The sequence below is a fragment of the Oxyura jamaicensis genome, chromosome 11 (assembly GCF_011077185.1).
Source record: "Oxyura jamaicensis isolate SHBP4307 breed ruddy duck chromosome 11, BPBGC_Ojam_1.0, whole genome shotgun sequence".
NCBI classification, from domain to species: Eukaryota; Metazoa; Chordata; class Aves; order Anseriformes; family Anatidae; genus Oxyura; species Oxyura jamaicensis.
In genome coordinates, this window is record NC_048903.1 from 10,421,965 (window position 1) to 10,432,068 (window position 10,104).

The 10,104-nt window shown below is 40.7% G+C and overlaps 1 protein-coding gene across 1 annotated transcript in view; it reads left to right on the forward strand.

Moving 5' to 3' along the window:
- Window positions 1–10,064: 10,064 nt before the first annotated feature.
- LRP3 (LDL receptor related protein 3) overlaps window positions 10,065–10,104 on the forward strand; it is a 27,003-nt gene continuing 26,963 nt past the window's right edge. The window contains exon 1 of the mRNA XM_035337156.1: window positions 10,065–10,104. The gene's annotated coding sequence lies outside the window, so the exon portion shown is untranslated.

The window sequence follows — 10,104 nt, forward strand, 5'->3', positions numbered from 1 at the left end:
AAGTAGGAGAAGAAGAATTGAATTTGCAATTGTTACACCTTTGGCTGTGGAAGTGTATCCAGGTCATGTTGCTTAATGAAACAATGGTATTAAATATTTTCTCTTTGGATCACTGTTTCTTTAAGCTTAGTATAATGCCATTTTTATGGACATAACTAGTACCTTTTTTTTTTTTTTAATATCTAGAGCAGAAGAGTATTGAATAAGTAAGATAAATTAACAATTATTGTAATGAACTCTTGAAAATTGTCAAGTTACTGTAACAGAATAGTATTTTAAAATGCATAGATTTTCCTAACTTGCGTGAAAATTATATGTAAGCTGCTATATTTTAAGAACTCAACAACATAGGCGTGGAAGCATAAAATACTATTGTTCATTTGTTCCAAAATGGTCTGTGGATGATGATAAATTCATAAAAACTAGTCACAGTGAACACCCAAAGCAACTGGTTGGTTGAGTTAGTAAGTGAAAAATCACTGCAACCTGTCTACAAATGATTTCAACAAAGTAAATACAAATATAAGTATAAATAAGTATTTATTCTTTTAGTCAAATAAAACTGGTTTAATCTTCACAGCACCACCCCAGACATTGACAAACCAAAGAACGTGTTGTCATGGGGGGAAAAAAGGATATAACAAAGGATATTTGAACACTGATAGCTATAAATGCATATGCCAAGCTGGCTATCATGGGAATTTCTGTGATATGTATATTACATTACCCTGAACTCTGAAATCTGTACTAAGATCAAAGTATGTTTCTGTTAGCTACTTTTAATTTAGCATTTGTGACTCTTCTGGTTCCATCTACCAGCTTGACTGCTTTCTGTTTAAGAGAATTCATAAGCATGTAAACTATAAATATAGAGAAACCTACATATAAATTGTTTCAGTATTATTGTTGCTTTTTGCAGCATTTCCTTTTTTTTTCCTTCTCTTTTCCTCTGGAACATCTGTTTACTTTTGAGATTTCCCAGACTGAGAACTCTGTACAGAAATTATATATTTAGGAAATGCAAAATTACCTGTGCATAATTCTGATTTTAAGTAGGCACCATTTTGTAAGATTCTCATTCATCTGCTTACTACTCTAGATACTGGTGGATATTTTCGTAAATTGGTCTACTGTAAATTTTTCTCTTTTTTTTTTTTTTCCTTTTTTTGTTGTTCTACTTTTCCGTCATTTGGTTGTTTTCTCTATCTGGCACCTTCATCTCTCACTCAATTAAGGGAATAACTGGAATGTTTTGACAGCCGCATAAATATTCTGGGAAGGGATGACATCTCTGTGCAGAAGTGCATGCAGCCATGCTACTGTTGCCCTCAAGGATAAATAAATGTCAGCTCAGAGGAGTACCATTGATGCTGTGTATGGAGTTGATGCATTTGAAAGAGGATCTTGGTTGACTCTACCTTCAGAAAAAGGGAGGTATGAGGGCAAGAATTTTTCTCGCATTTCTCTTGACTTTGTTTTTCAGGTTTTGCCAAATATTTTACTTCCTCTATTGGGCATCATATTTACATGTGATGTTGTATTATGGCAATATATGGAGATAGATAGTCCAGGTCATGTGTCATATGAAGGATTTCTCAAATGTCTCTTGAAAGTTTTGTACTTTCAAGTACCTGTGCTCTCTTAAAAGAAAGGAGTTCTGATCTCTGTATTACTAAGTACTCTTTTTTTTTTTTTTTTCCTCTACAAGCGCATTTATAGACTGCACATATGGATTTGCAGGGCTGCTATCTTGTTCATTCAGCTGCTTTCTTATGGCGTGGTATTACACAATTGCTGAAAATAATTTTTACTTCACATTCTTCAGCTCATTTACCACAGTCTCTTTATTTACATGCTTTGGTCAGAATGTACAACTGGCATCTGTAGCTCTGCTGTGTGTAATGAGTCATAGTTAAAGGCTATATTGGATTACTTGGTTCCCTTTATGCAAAAGAAAATCTGACTTTTCATGGTTATAAGCTTCACTGAAGGGTGAAGCAGCTTTGATTCTTCTGCAAATCTCTGGCATTTAGTTTTGTTCCATGGTTTATTCTTATCCTTTGTTTTTTGTTTTCTTCAGCTCTTTCAGGACTGTGGTCTGAATTAGCATGTTGATTTGTCATAATGTTACCCATTTTTATAGTAATCATTATAGAGTTCACTTGCACACTTCAGCTTTTATACTTTTGAGATTCTGTACACTGTCTAATATTAAAAACTAGCCTATGCAACAAGGAACAGAGGTGAAATCATTGCACCTTCAGGGCAGGCATCATTTCCTATCTGTAGCTACTAGCCCACCATACCTGACAGTGTGCTTCCAGTTTTTGTTTGGGACACTGAGTCCTTACACCATAAATACTTATCACTGCTGCTGTTAACAGTTGGTTGAATCACTAATGTGCCAGAGAGGTGTTCGTTCATTCAGTGTGACACAGCAAAGATGCCAGAGCTTTTTCTATCATGGAAACATACCTCATGACTTAGTAGCTGCAGACTCGATGTGTCCTGCATCCCTTTGTTGTAAGTATTGGCACACAGTCTGCATAATGATCGCACATTCACATCTAAGCGTGCGTTGCTATTTCTCTCTTGGTGCTTTCAAATTGTTTTTACTTTTAGTGAAATTAGCTGACAGACTATTGTCTTGATGAGCCAGTACATTGTGATCCGTATGTCTTTGTTAATACGTTACATGTACTATGAATCTGGCTGTATTATCCCTGTGAAAAGTAGAGAGAATTTTCTAGGCAAGTTCATGCATTCCTTTACATCCTTTCTCATTCTTCCTGTGGAACAGCCTCACTCATGCATGGTTCAGAATTTTTGCTGTGTTATCTATCTGTGCATGTTAAGAAGAGCTTTGCAATCATTTGGGAAATAAGCTGTAATTTGCTCTCTTATGAACCCCAAATCACTGTGTTATGAATATGTATTGAGAAGTTATACAAAAAATGCAGAAGAAGTTTGTCAGTAATGATTTTAGCTGATTCCAAGGACATGCTTGTAGTGTAAAATAATTAAGACTCTTAAAACAGTAGGGTATTGCAGTGAATGGGAAATGTAACACTTCCTGCAGCATGGGCCTAACAGAATTTAACACTCAGAAACGTGCCACTTGGAACTGGAAAAGGTAACTGTAGTAGACAAATCAAGGCAAAGAAGCCATAAACCAGTGTTAGGGACAGTCCCCAGGAAAGTTGGAACACAAGCTGTGTTCCCTAGCATCTGAGGAAGGGTTTGGGACAAATTTTAATGAAAAAGAATAGCCCAGCAGTTAATTTTAAGGTATTAGCAACACGAGGAGTAGGAAAAAATGTGCAAAATTAATTTAGTAGTCAATAAGGCATGAGGAGCGTGGTTATCCTTAGCCTTGGTACTTTTCCTGCTGAACCAGTAGTTGGAGGCAAGTAAAATTACAATCCGTAGTAAGCATACTGGATAGTACAGACTACCATTTTATTAACTTTACAGAGAAGTTGATGCAGGGCTCAGAGTCCAGGCCAGAATCACACTCGTGGGTGTTGCTGTGACTTACCTTGTCACTTGCAGATGGCGCTGACAGAGCACCAGTCCCAGGCTCCTTGCTGCACCACTCCTCAGCTGTTACCTTGCTGAAGCACACGCTCCGGCTGACTTATATCAGTCTAGAATCTTTGCATAAGTTTCCTAGTCATAAGAAGGGATGGAAAACAGCTCTAAAAATTATTAGTATTCCCAGCCAATGGGTAATGTGACACCAAAGATTGTTTTCAAGGCCAGCAGTGGGAACAGTACGGGGAAGCTACAGCCTCTTCATCCGTGTTCCAGTTGTGTTCAGCCCTTCCCCACCCAGTACAAATGTCAGTCACTGAACTCATTTGAAGGTGTCTGTTCAGTCCTAATTATATATTTTATAGATGCTTGACTGCATGCAACACTTTTTTTTAATTTCTATTATTATTTTTTAAAAAATAAATGATATGGGGGGCTGGAAGCACTGCTGAGCAACTTCATGTGGCTACTTTCATCTACTCTGATAACAGTATGTGTACAGAGCAAATAAAGTATTTGTTCTTTCCCAAGGAGATGATTTTAGTGCACGTTCACAGTGTTCATCCTGTGATTTAGAGGAGTTTTCATGTTTCTAATTCCAAGCTGTTTGATCTCCCACTTAAATGCTAAAATAAGTTTGCAGTAACTGATGCAGCTAGTGCATGTTTGGCTAGGAATGTATTGATAGTTTGTGACGGTGACACTTTCTTTGGTAGGAAATAAGTAAATAAACACAACTTCAGGTCCTACTGAGACCATCATTTCCCTGAATTTCTGTATGTGAAGGGGAATCTGAAAACATTCATACATCTGAAATGTGATTCAGACATATTTTGGCATTGCTCTTTTATCATTTACAAACAGAAGAAACACTTCTGAGTTATTTCAGCTTCGTTTGCCATATATATATATAAATGTTAAGAAGAATAGTAAGTCCTTTAATGATTCCAGCTGTGGTAGAGAGAGTAAGCCCCTAACACAAGTAAAGCATGAAAGGATTTATCATAACCTAAATTAAATTGTCCAAACTCTGCTCATCAATAGATACCAAGTAACAGCCAAAAAAAAGGAAATCAGTTTAGCATCTTAGTGGATCAGGGGACTTACCAATGGCATGCAGTGTTTTTCCAGTACGTGGATACTGAAAATTAGCATCACCGCAGCTTAAGTCAGTCCACACATAGTCAGTAAATGATAAAGCTGCCGGGAGAGGTGGGAGGTGTGGTGTGGTGTCAAAATAGCCTTTCACTGTGGAGTCATGAGTGAAATAAAATTGGAGGAACTGATCCTGCCTGTGTAAGCTGCAGAATGGCTGCGCAGTGTCGTGGGACTGGGAAGTGGCTCGAAGGAGCTAGGACTCGGGAGCACGCTGCAGGTACAGCCACGTCTGTTGGCAGGTGACAACCGAGAACCTCGCGAAACAACTGATAGAATTGCTGGCATAAAACAGTGCTATGAAATTACACTTTTAAAACTGAATCATGCTGAAAATATTTAAAGGCAAGAAGAGGAGAGAAATGGAACAGTTCTGCTCTTGGCCTGTTTTTTTTTTTTTCTTTCCTATTTTAATTGTTCAGAATGCCTTACTGTCCAAAGGAACTCAATTGTTAAGCTGCACTTTATAAATTTGATAAGAAAACCTGATTAACTTCCTCAAATTATTTCTGTAAGGATTAAAAAATGAAGATATTCTGATGCTCTTCTGTAATTATCCTGTATGATTAAAAACTCTGATGTCAATAACACCGTTAATAAAAACGAGACCTAATTTACTTAATGGAGCAGGTTATGTAGACCGCTCAGTTCTGTTAAGAGAGTTAAGTTATAACTATTGAAAAAAAAAAAAAAAAAAAGGCAATTAATGCTGCCTTGATAATAGTTACAAAGACGACCCTTTCAAGAGAGAATGATTTTATTTTTCAAGCAATTACCCTAATGTAATTGCTACTCATAATCTGGTCTGCTTGATACAAATACAAACTTTTATTGAACATTCAGAGTATCACGGAGGAATATCACAGCTTTGTGCTTTCTCTGGAAAAATGCCTATACATTGGTGATCATACTATAGTATTTCTCCATCAAAAAAAATACCTGGATTCGCTTTACTGTAATACCAAGTTGCCTATATTTGTTCCTGTCACATTTAATAAAATAAATGTGAATTAGAATGGATTTCTTCAGCTCTTCATAGAATACATACATAACAAATTTCTAAGGAAGAGTAAGAAAAATAGCTCACTGAAGTTTAGTAACAATCTATGATAGATCAAGACAGGAATAGTGTTAAGGTCAGTGCAGCAAAGTACCCTTGAGGATTTTCTTCCCTTTCAGGGAAAGTGCGTTTGTCACTAAACGTAAACCCTGTTAAATCCAGCCAGATAGCATTGTGTGGTGGTGCAATATGAACTCTTGTAAAAAATAAAGCTAACTGTAAACTAAGCAAGCTCGAGACAACGTATGTTACTATACCTAATGTTTTCTAACTAACTTTTCTTTAATGCCAGATTTCAAAAGACAACAGAGGTGATGAAAATAGATGGGAATTCAGGCTTGTTTATCTACACATCTCTATACACGCTACCTTTTATTTGAAACTGATTTATGAAGGAAGAGAGAAACACACAGAAAGAACTTCTGGAACAGGTAAAACTGAGGTTTTACTTTAAAGAAATCTCAACCAAATTAATGCAAAGAAACAAGCACAAACATGAGCTACAAAAATCAGATGCAGAGGGAACTGACATGGAAAATGTAATAAAACTGGATCTCGGCAGACTGAGACAGAGATTACTCACATGGACAAGTTAAGGTCCCAAATTATCTTAACATTTTTAGTACTAATATCAATGAAATCCATAATCTTAGTCAACATTGCTAATTATTTTATGATGTCTTCATCTTCACTGCATATTTTTAAAATAATTTGTAATATCTGTTGAATACACTCAGTAAAATTTTATCAGAACTATTTTGGTGGTTTTATAATCAAGACTTTGTGTGATCCAGTTCTGTCAAATGCAGTAGCATGTGTAATGTGTAACTTCTTCTAATGGGTTTCCTACAGCCACATGTTCTGACACTGGATATGAAGTCTTGAAACAGCTCCAGCTATGGTTTAACTTTGTACAACTCTTTTAAAATGATTTTAAAATAATCTGTGAATCGTCCTGCAGTGGAACACCTAGAATGGGTTCTACTGATTATATTTTAAAGGAGTTTGTGTGGATGTTGTAGTGAGCTCATGAATTCCACTGTACCAATAGATACAGGAGCATATGGATATGTAATTTCATATATACTTTTCTAATACATTTCTGTGAAGACAAAATGATGTGACTGAAAATTAGGACTCAGACTTTTAAGTTAGTCTTACATGAAGGCCAAGTATAAGGTTAATTCTTAAACTTTATCTTAAGTTATTGGTATGGATAAAAAAAGAATGTGCACATTGCTTTGCTTTCAGCCCTATATGTCTTCTGTTTCAGTGATATGCAAGGATTCTATTTAATGGAAATGAGAGATGCACTTTGCTCATAATTATCATAAAAAGGGTTAATGTGGAATGTAGAGGTGACTAGATACATTATTTTATTATAATAATAGACTTACTGAGGAAAAACTCTTTTATGACACATTCCATTATAGCTGTTTCAAACCCATAATTTGAAGATTACTGCTCAAAAACCCAGACAGAAATGATTTTACAATCATAGGCCCATTAAAGGTTTAAGAAGTGTCTGGTTAGATTAGGAAGAATTTAGTTGTAGAAAACACTGTGATTTATTATGCTACTTAAAAAGTGCACAACACATGTGCTTGTAAACCAGGCTGAATGAGCAGAACAGCCAGATCCTCTCTGTTGCGTGCAGGACCTTCTCACCTCCCGATAAACTTTGTTTGCATCGATCTGCTTATTATTTCTGCATCTTTAGCATAGTGGATGTATTTATTTTAACATGCAGTTCTCTCATCCCAAGTAGACAAGACGTGATATTATTGATCCTCAGGCCAATCATCCATTAGGCATCCATTAAGATCCAGAGTGATAGACGAATGTGAATTACAATTATTATAATTCCATCAAAGGGTTGCTGAGATAAGGCCCAAGTCTACAGCTCAGTGAGGATAAGGATCACCTGAACCCCTGAGATATTACTGTAGCCACACTTTATATTGTTGAAATAAAAAGGTCTAGAGCAGTATCTCAGTGTGCTGAGAGGTGTCCTTTGGTGAACCCTGGTGCTTTCAGGCATTAAAGCCCTTGGCCCTCCATTTCACCACCCTGCCAGAGTTTCTCACTATCAAATAAGAATCAGCAAAAGGGAACTGGAGCCTGTGCTTTGACTTTAATGTGCTTTCTGCAGCCAACACGATCTGCTTCCCGTAGACTCTCCAGAAAGTAGCTGTCACCACCAGCCCTGAAATAGTTTCAGCCCAGCCTGCTGTTTTCTCATCCATTGCTGCCTTTTCTTTCTAATCTGGTGTTTCCTTTCCTGATTTTTAATTTTATCTTTTTCCTTCTTTCCCTGGCCAAAGCTTTCTGCTGAGTGGGTTAATTTTAAGCAAGATACTGTGGTGCCATGAGAATAGCTCTGTGGAGTGGTTTTATTGTAGACACATTTAAAAGAACTTGTTTAACTGAGATATGTGTTTAAAATTGCACTCATGAGCTTATGGGCAAATGAAGATCATAGTTCTAATTAATATTTTTAAACTGTACAGTACCCCTGGCAACTTAAATATGCTTTTCTCTCCTCTTTTAATCATATAAACATTTAGAGTCGTACAGCTGTTTTCCTAGGTGAGACTCACATAATTAACAAATACCTGAAATATCTTAATGGGTACCTGGGCGTGTATCAGACAGACATCGTGTGTGAGAAGCGTCATCTATTACACGCCTGAGGGAGTACTGGGACAGGGCTTGGGAAACCGGCCCTGCACACAGCCCCTCGCTGCACTCAGTGCCGTTATTCTGCAGGATCATTAGCACTCCTGCACATGGCCTTGTCCTTAACCTGCCTTGGGCAGTACCTGATCGAAACCTGACTCAGATGACAATTGAAATGGCACAAAGCTTTCAGTGTGGGGTAGCACCTGTAACTTATTTTGTTGCATCTTTTTTGTGAGAATCTTGTTCATGTTGTGGGTGCTGCTAAATGGTGATGTTTGTTGGTATCAAATACCTGGGCTTTATCCTGGCATCCCGTTTCCTCTTATAAATGTTTGTTGCTTTTCACGTTCTTCCTCAGACTGTGGCACTTTTGACAGGCTCACTCTGCCACGTCTCACCAGAGCAAAGAGCTGGACCCAGGCCCCAAGACAGATGAGTAACTGAGTGGGTTTCTGTGACTGCACAGCACCTGACGCAGCGTGAATGGTAGGGAGCTCCAGCTGGTGCTTGTGACTAGTGAGAGCCTAATGCAAAGATGCATTTTTTTTTTTTTTCAAGCAGGCAGGGAAAACTTCCTGTGTTTGTAGTGAAACGGTGCAAGGCCTCACCTTTGCCCTGGAAGAGTACACCATGCCATGTGGCAGGGCCCTCATTTGTGCAGGTTAAGGAATGGTGCTGTCACGGAGTTCTGTGTTGTTGGTAGCTGTAGGCTGAGGTAAAGCGCTGCTCAGCAGGCTGCACAGCTCGTGGCAGGGCAGGGCTGGTGGGGCTTTGCTCCTTCCAAGGGAGCAGCTCTGTGGGAAGATGTGAGCTGTTGCTGGGGCTCGGGGGGGGGGGGGAGGGGGGGACGGTGAGCACCTGCCACTTGGAAAACGGCAAAGTTCAGGGAATGTCTGAGGCAGGCTTGGTTCATTTCTGTAATTGCTCACCTGGACAAGATTCCTTCATCATCCCTTATTTTGCTATTCATTTCATGAAGCTCCAGTTAACTTTGTGGTCCTCCTGCTGCTCGTGAACTTGTGAGACTTTCGCCCGTGCCTTTGTCCATTTTCAGGGGAGCACTATGGCCTTACAACGCTCCCCTTGACCCCAGTGTGCTGTGGAGCCTCACTCCCTTCCCAATACGACTTGATTACCTCAGTTTCGCCCCCGGCAGGCCGGGAGGTGTCTGCGTCCCGACCCCTGGGGGCACGACCCGCACAGATTGCGGGGCCGGCAGCGGGAAGCTCCACGGCAGGCCGGGGCCAGCCCCCTACAAGGGGACCGAGGGGACTGCCGCCCTGGGGGCAGCTCGGCGAGGAAAGGCCGGGCCGCGCCGCCTCAGCGCGGCTCGGGGCCGCTCCCCCGGTAGGGGGGGCCGGCGGGGCGCTGCCTCCCGCCGCGGGGCCGGGGGCTCCTCACAGCTCCCCCCCGGCGGGGGGGGGGGTGGTCTCGCCATGCCCCCCAGGCGCCTCGGCGGCGCGGAGCGGGCTGAGGCGGGGGCCGCGGGTGCCTGACAGGAAACCCGGCGCTGCGCGGGCGGGCTCGGCCCTCGCCTTCCCTTCCGCCGCGGGCCGCGCTCCGCCTGCCGGCGGCCCCTCAGGTGTGCGCGGAGCGGAGCGGGGCAGAGCGGGGCGGCGCAGCGCTCCCCTCGCCCTCCGGCCCGGCCGCCGCCGCCTCCCGGCGGGCCCGTC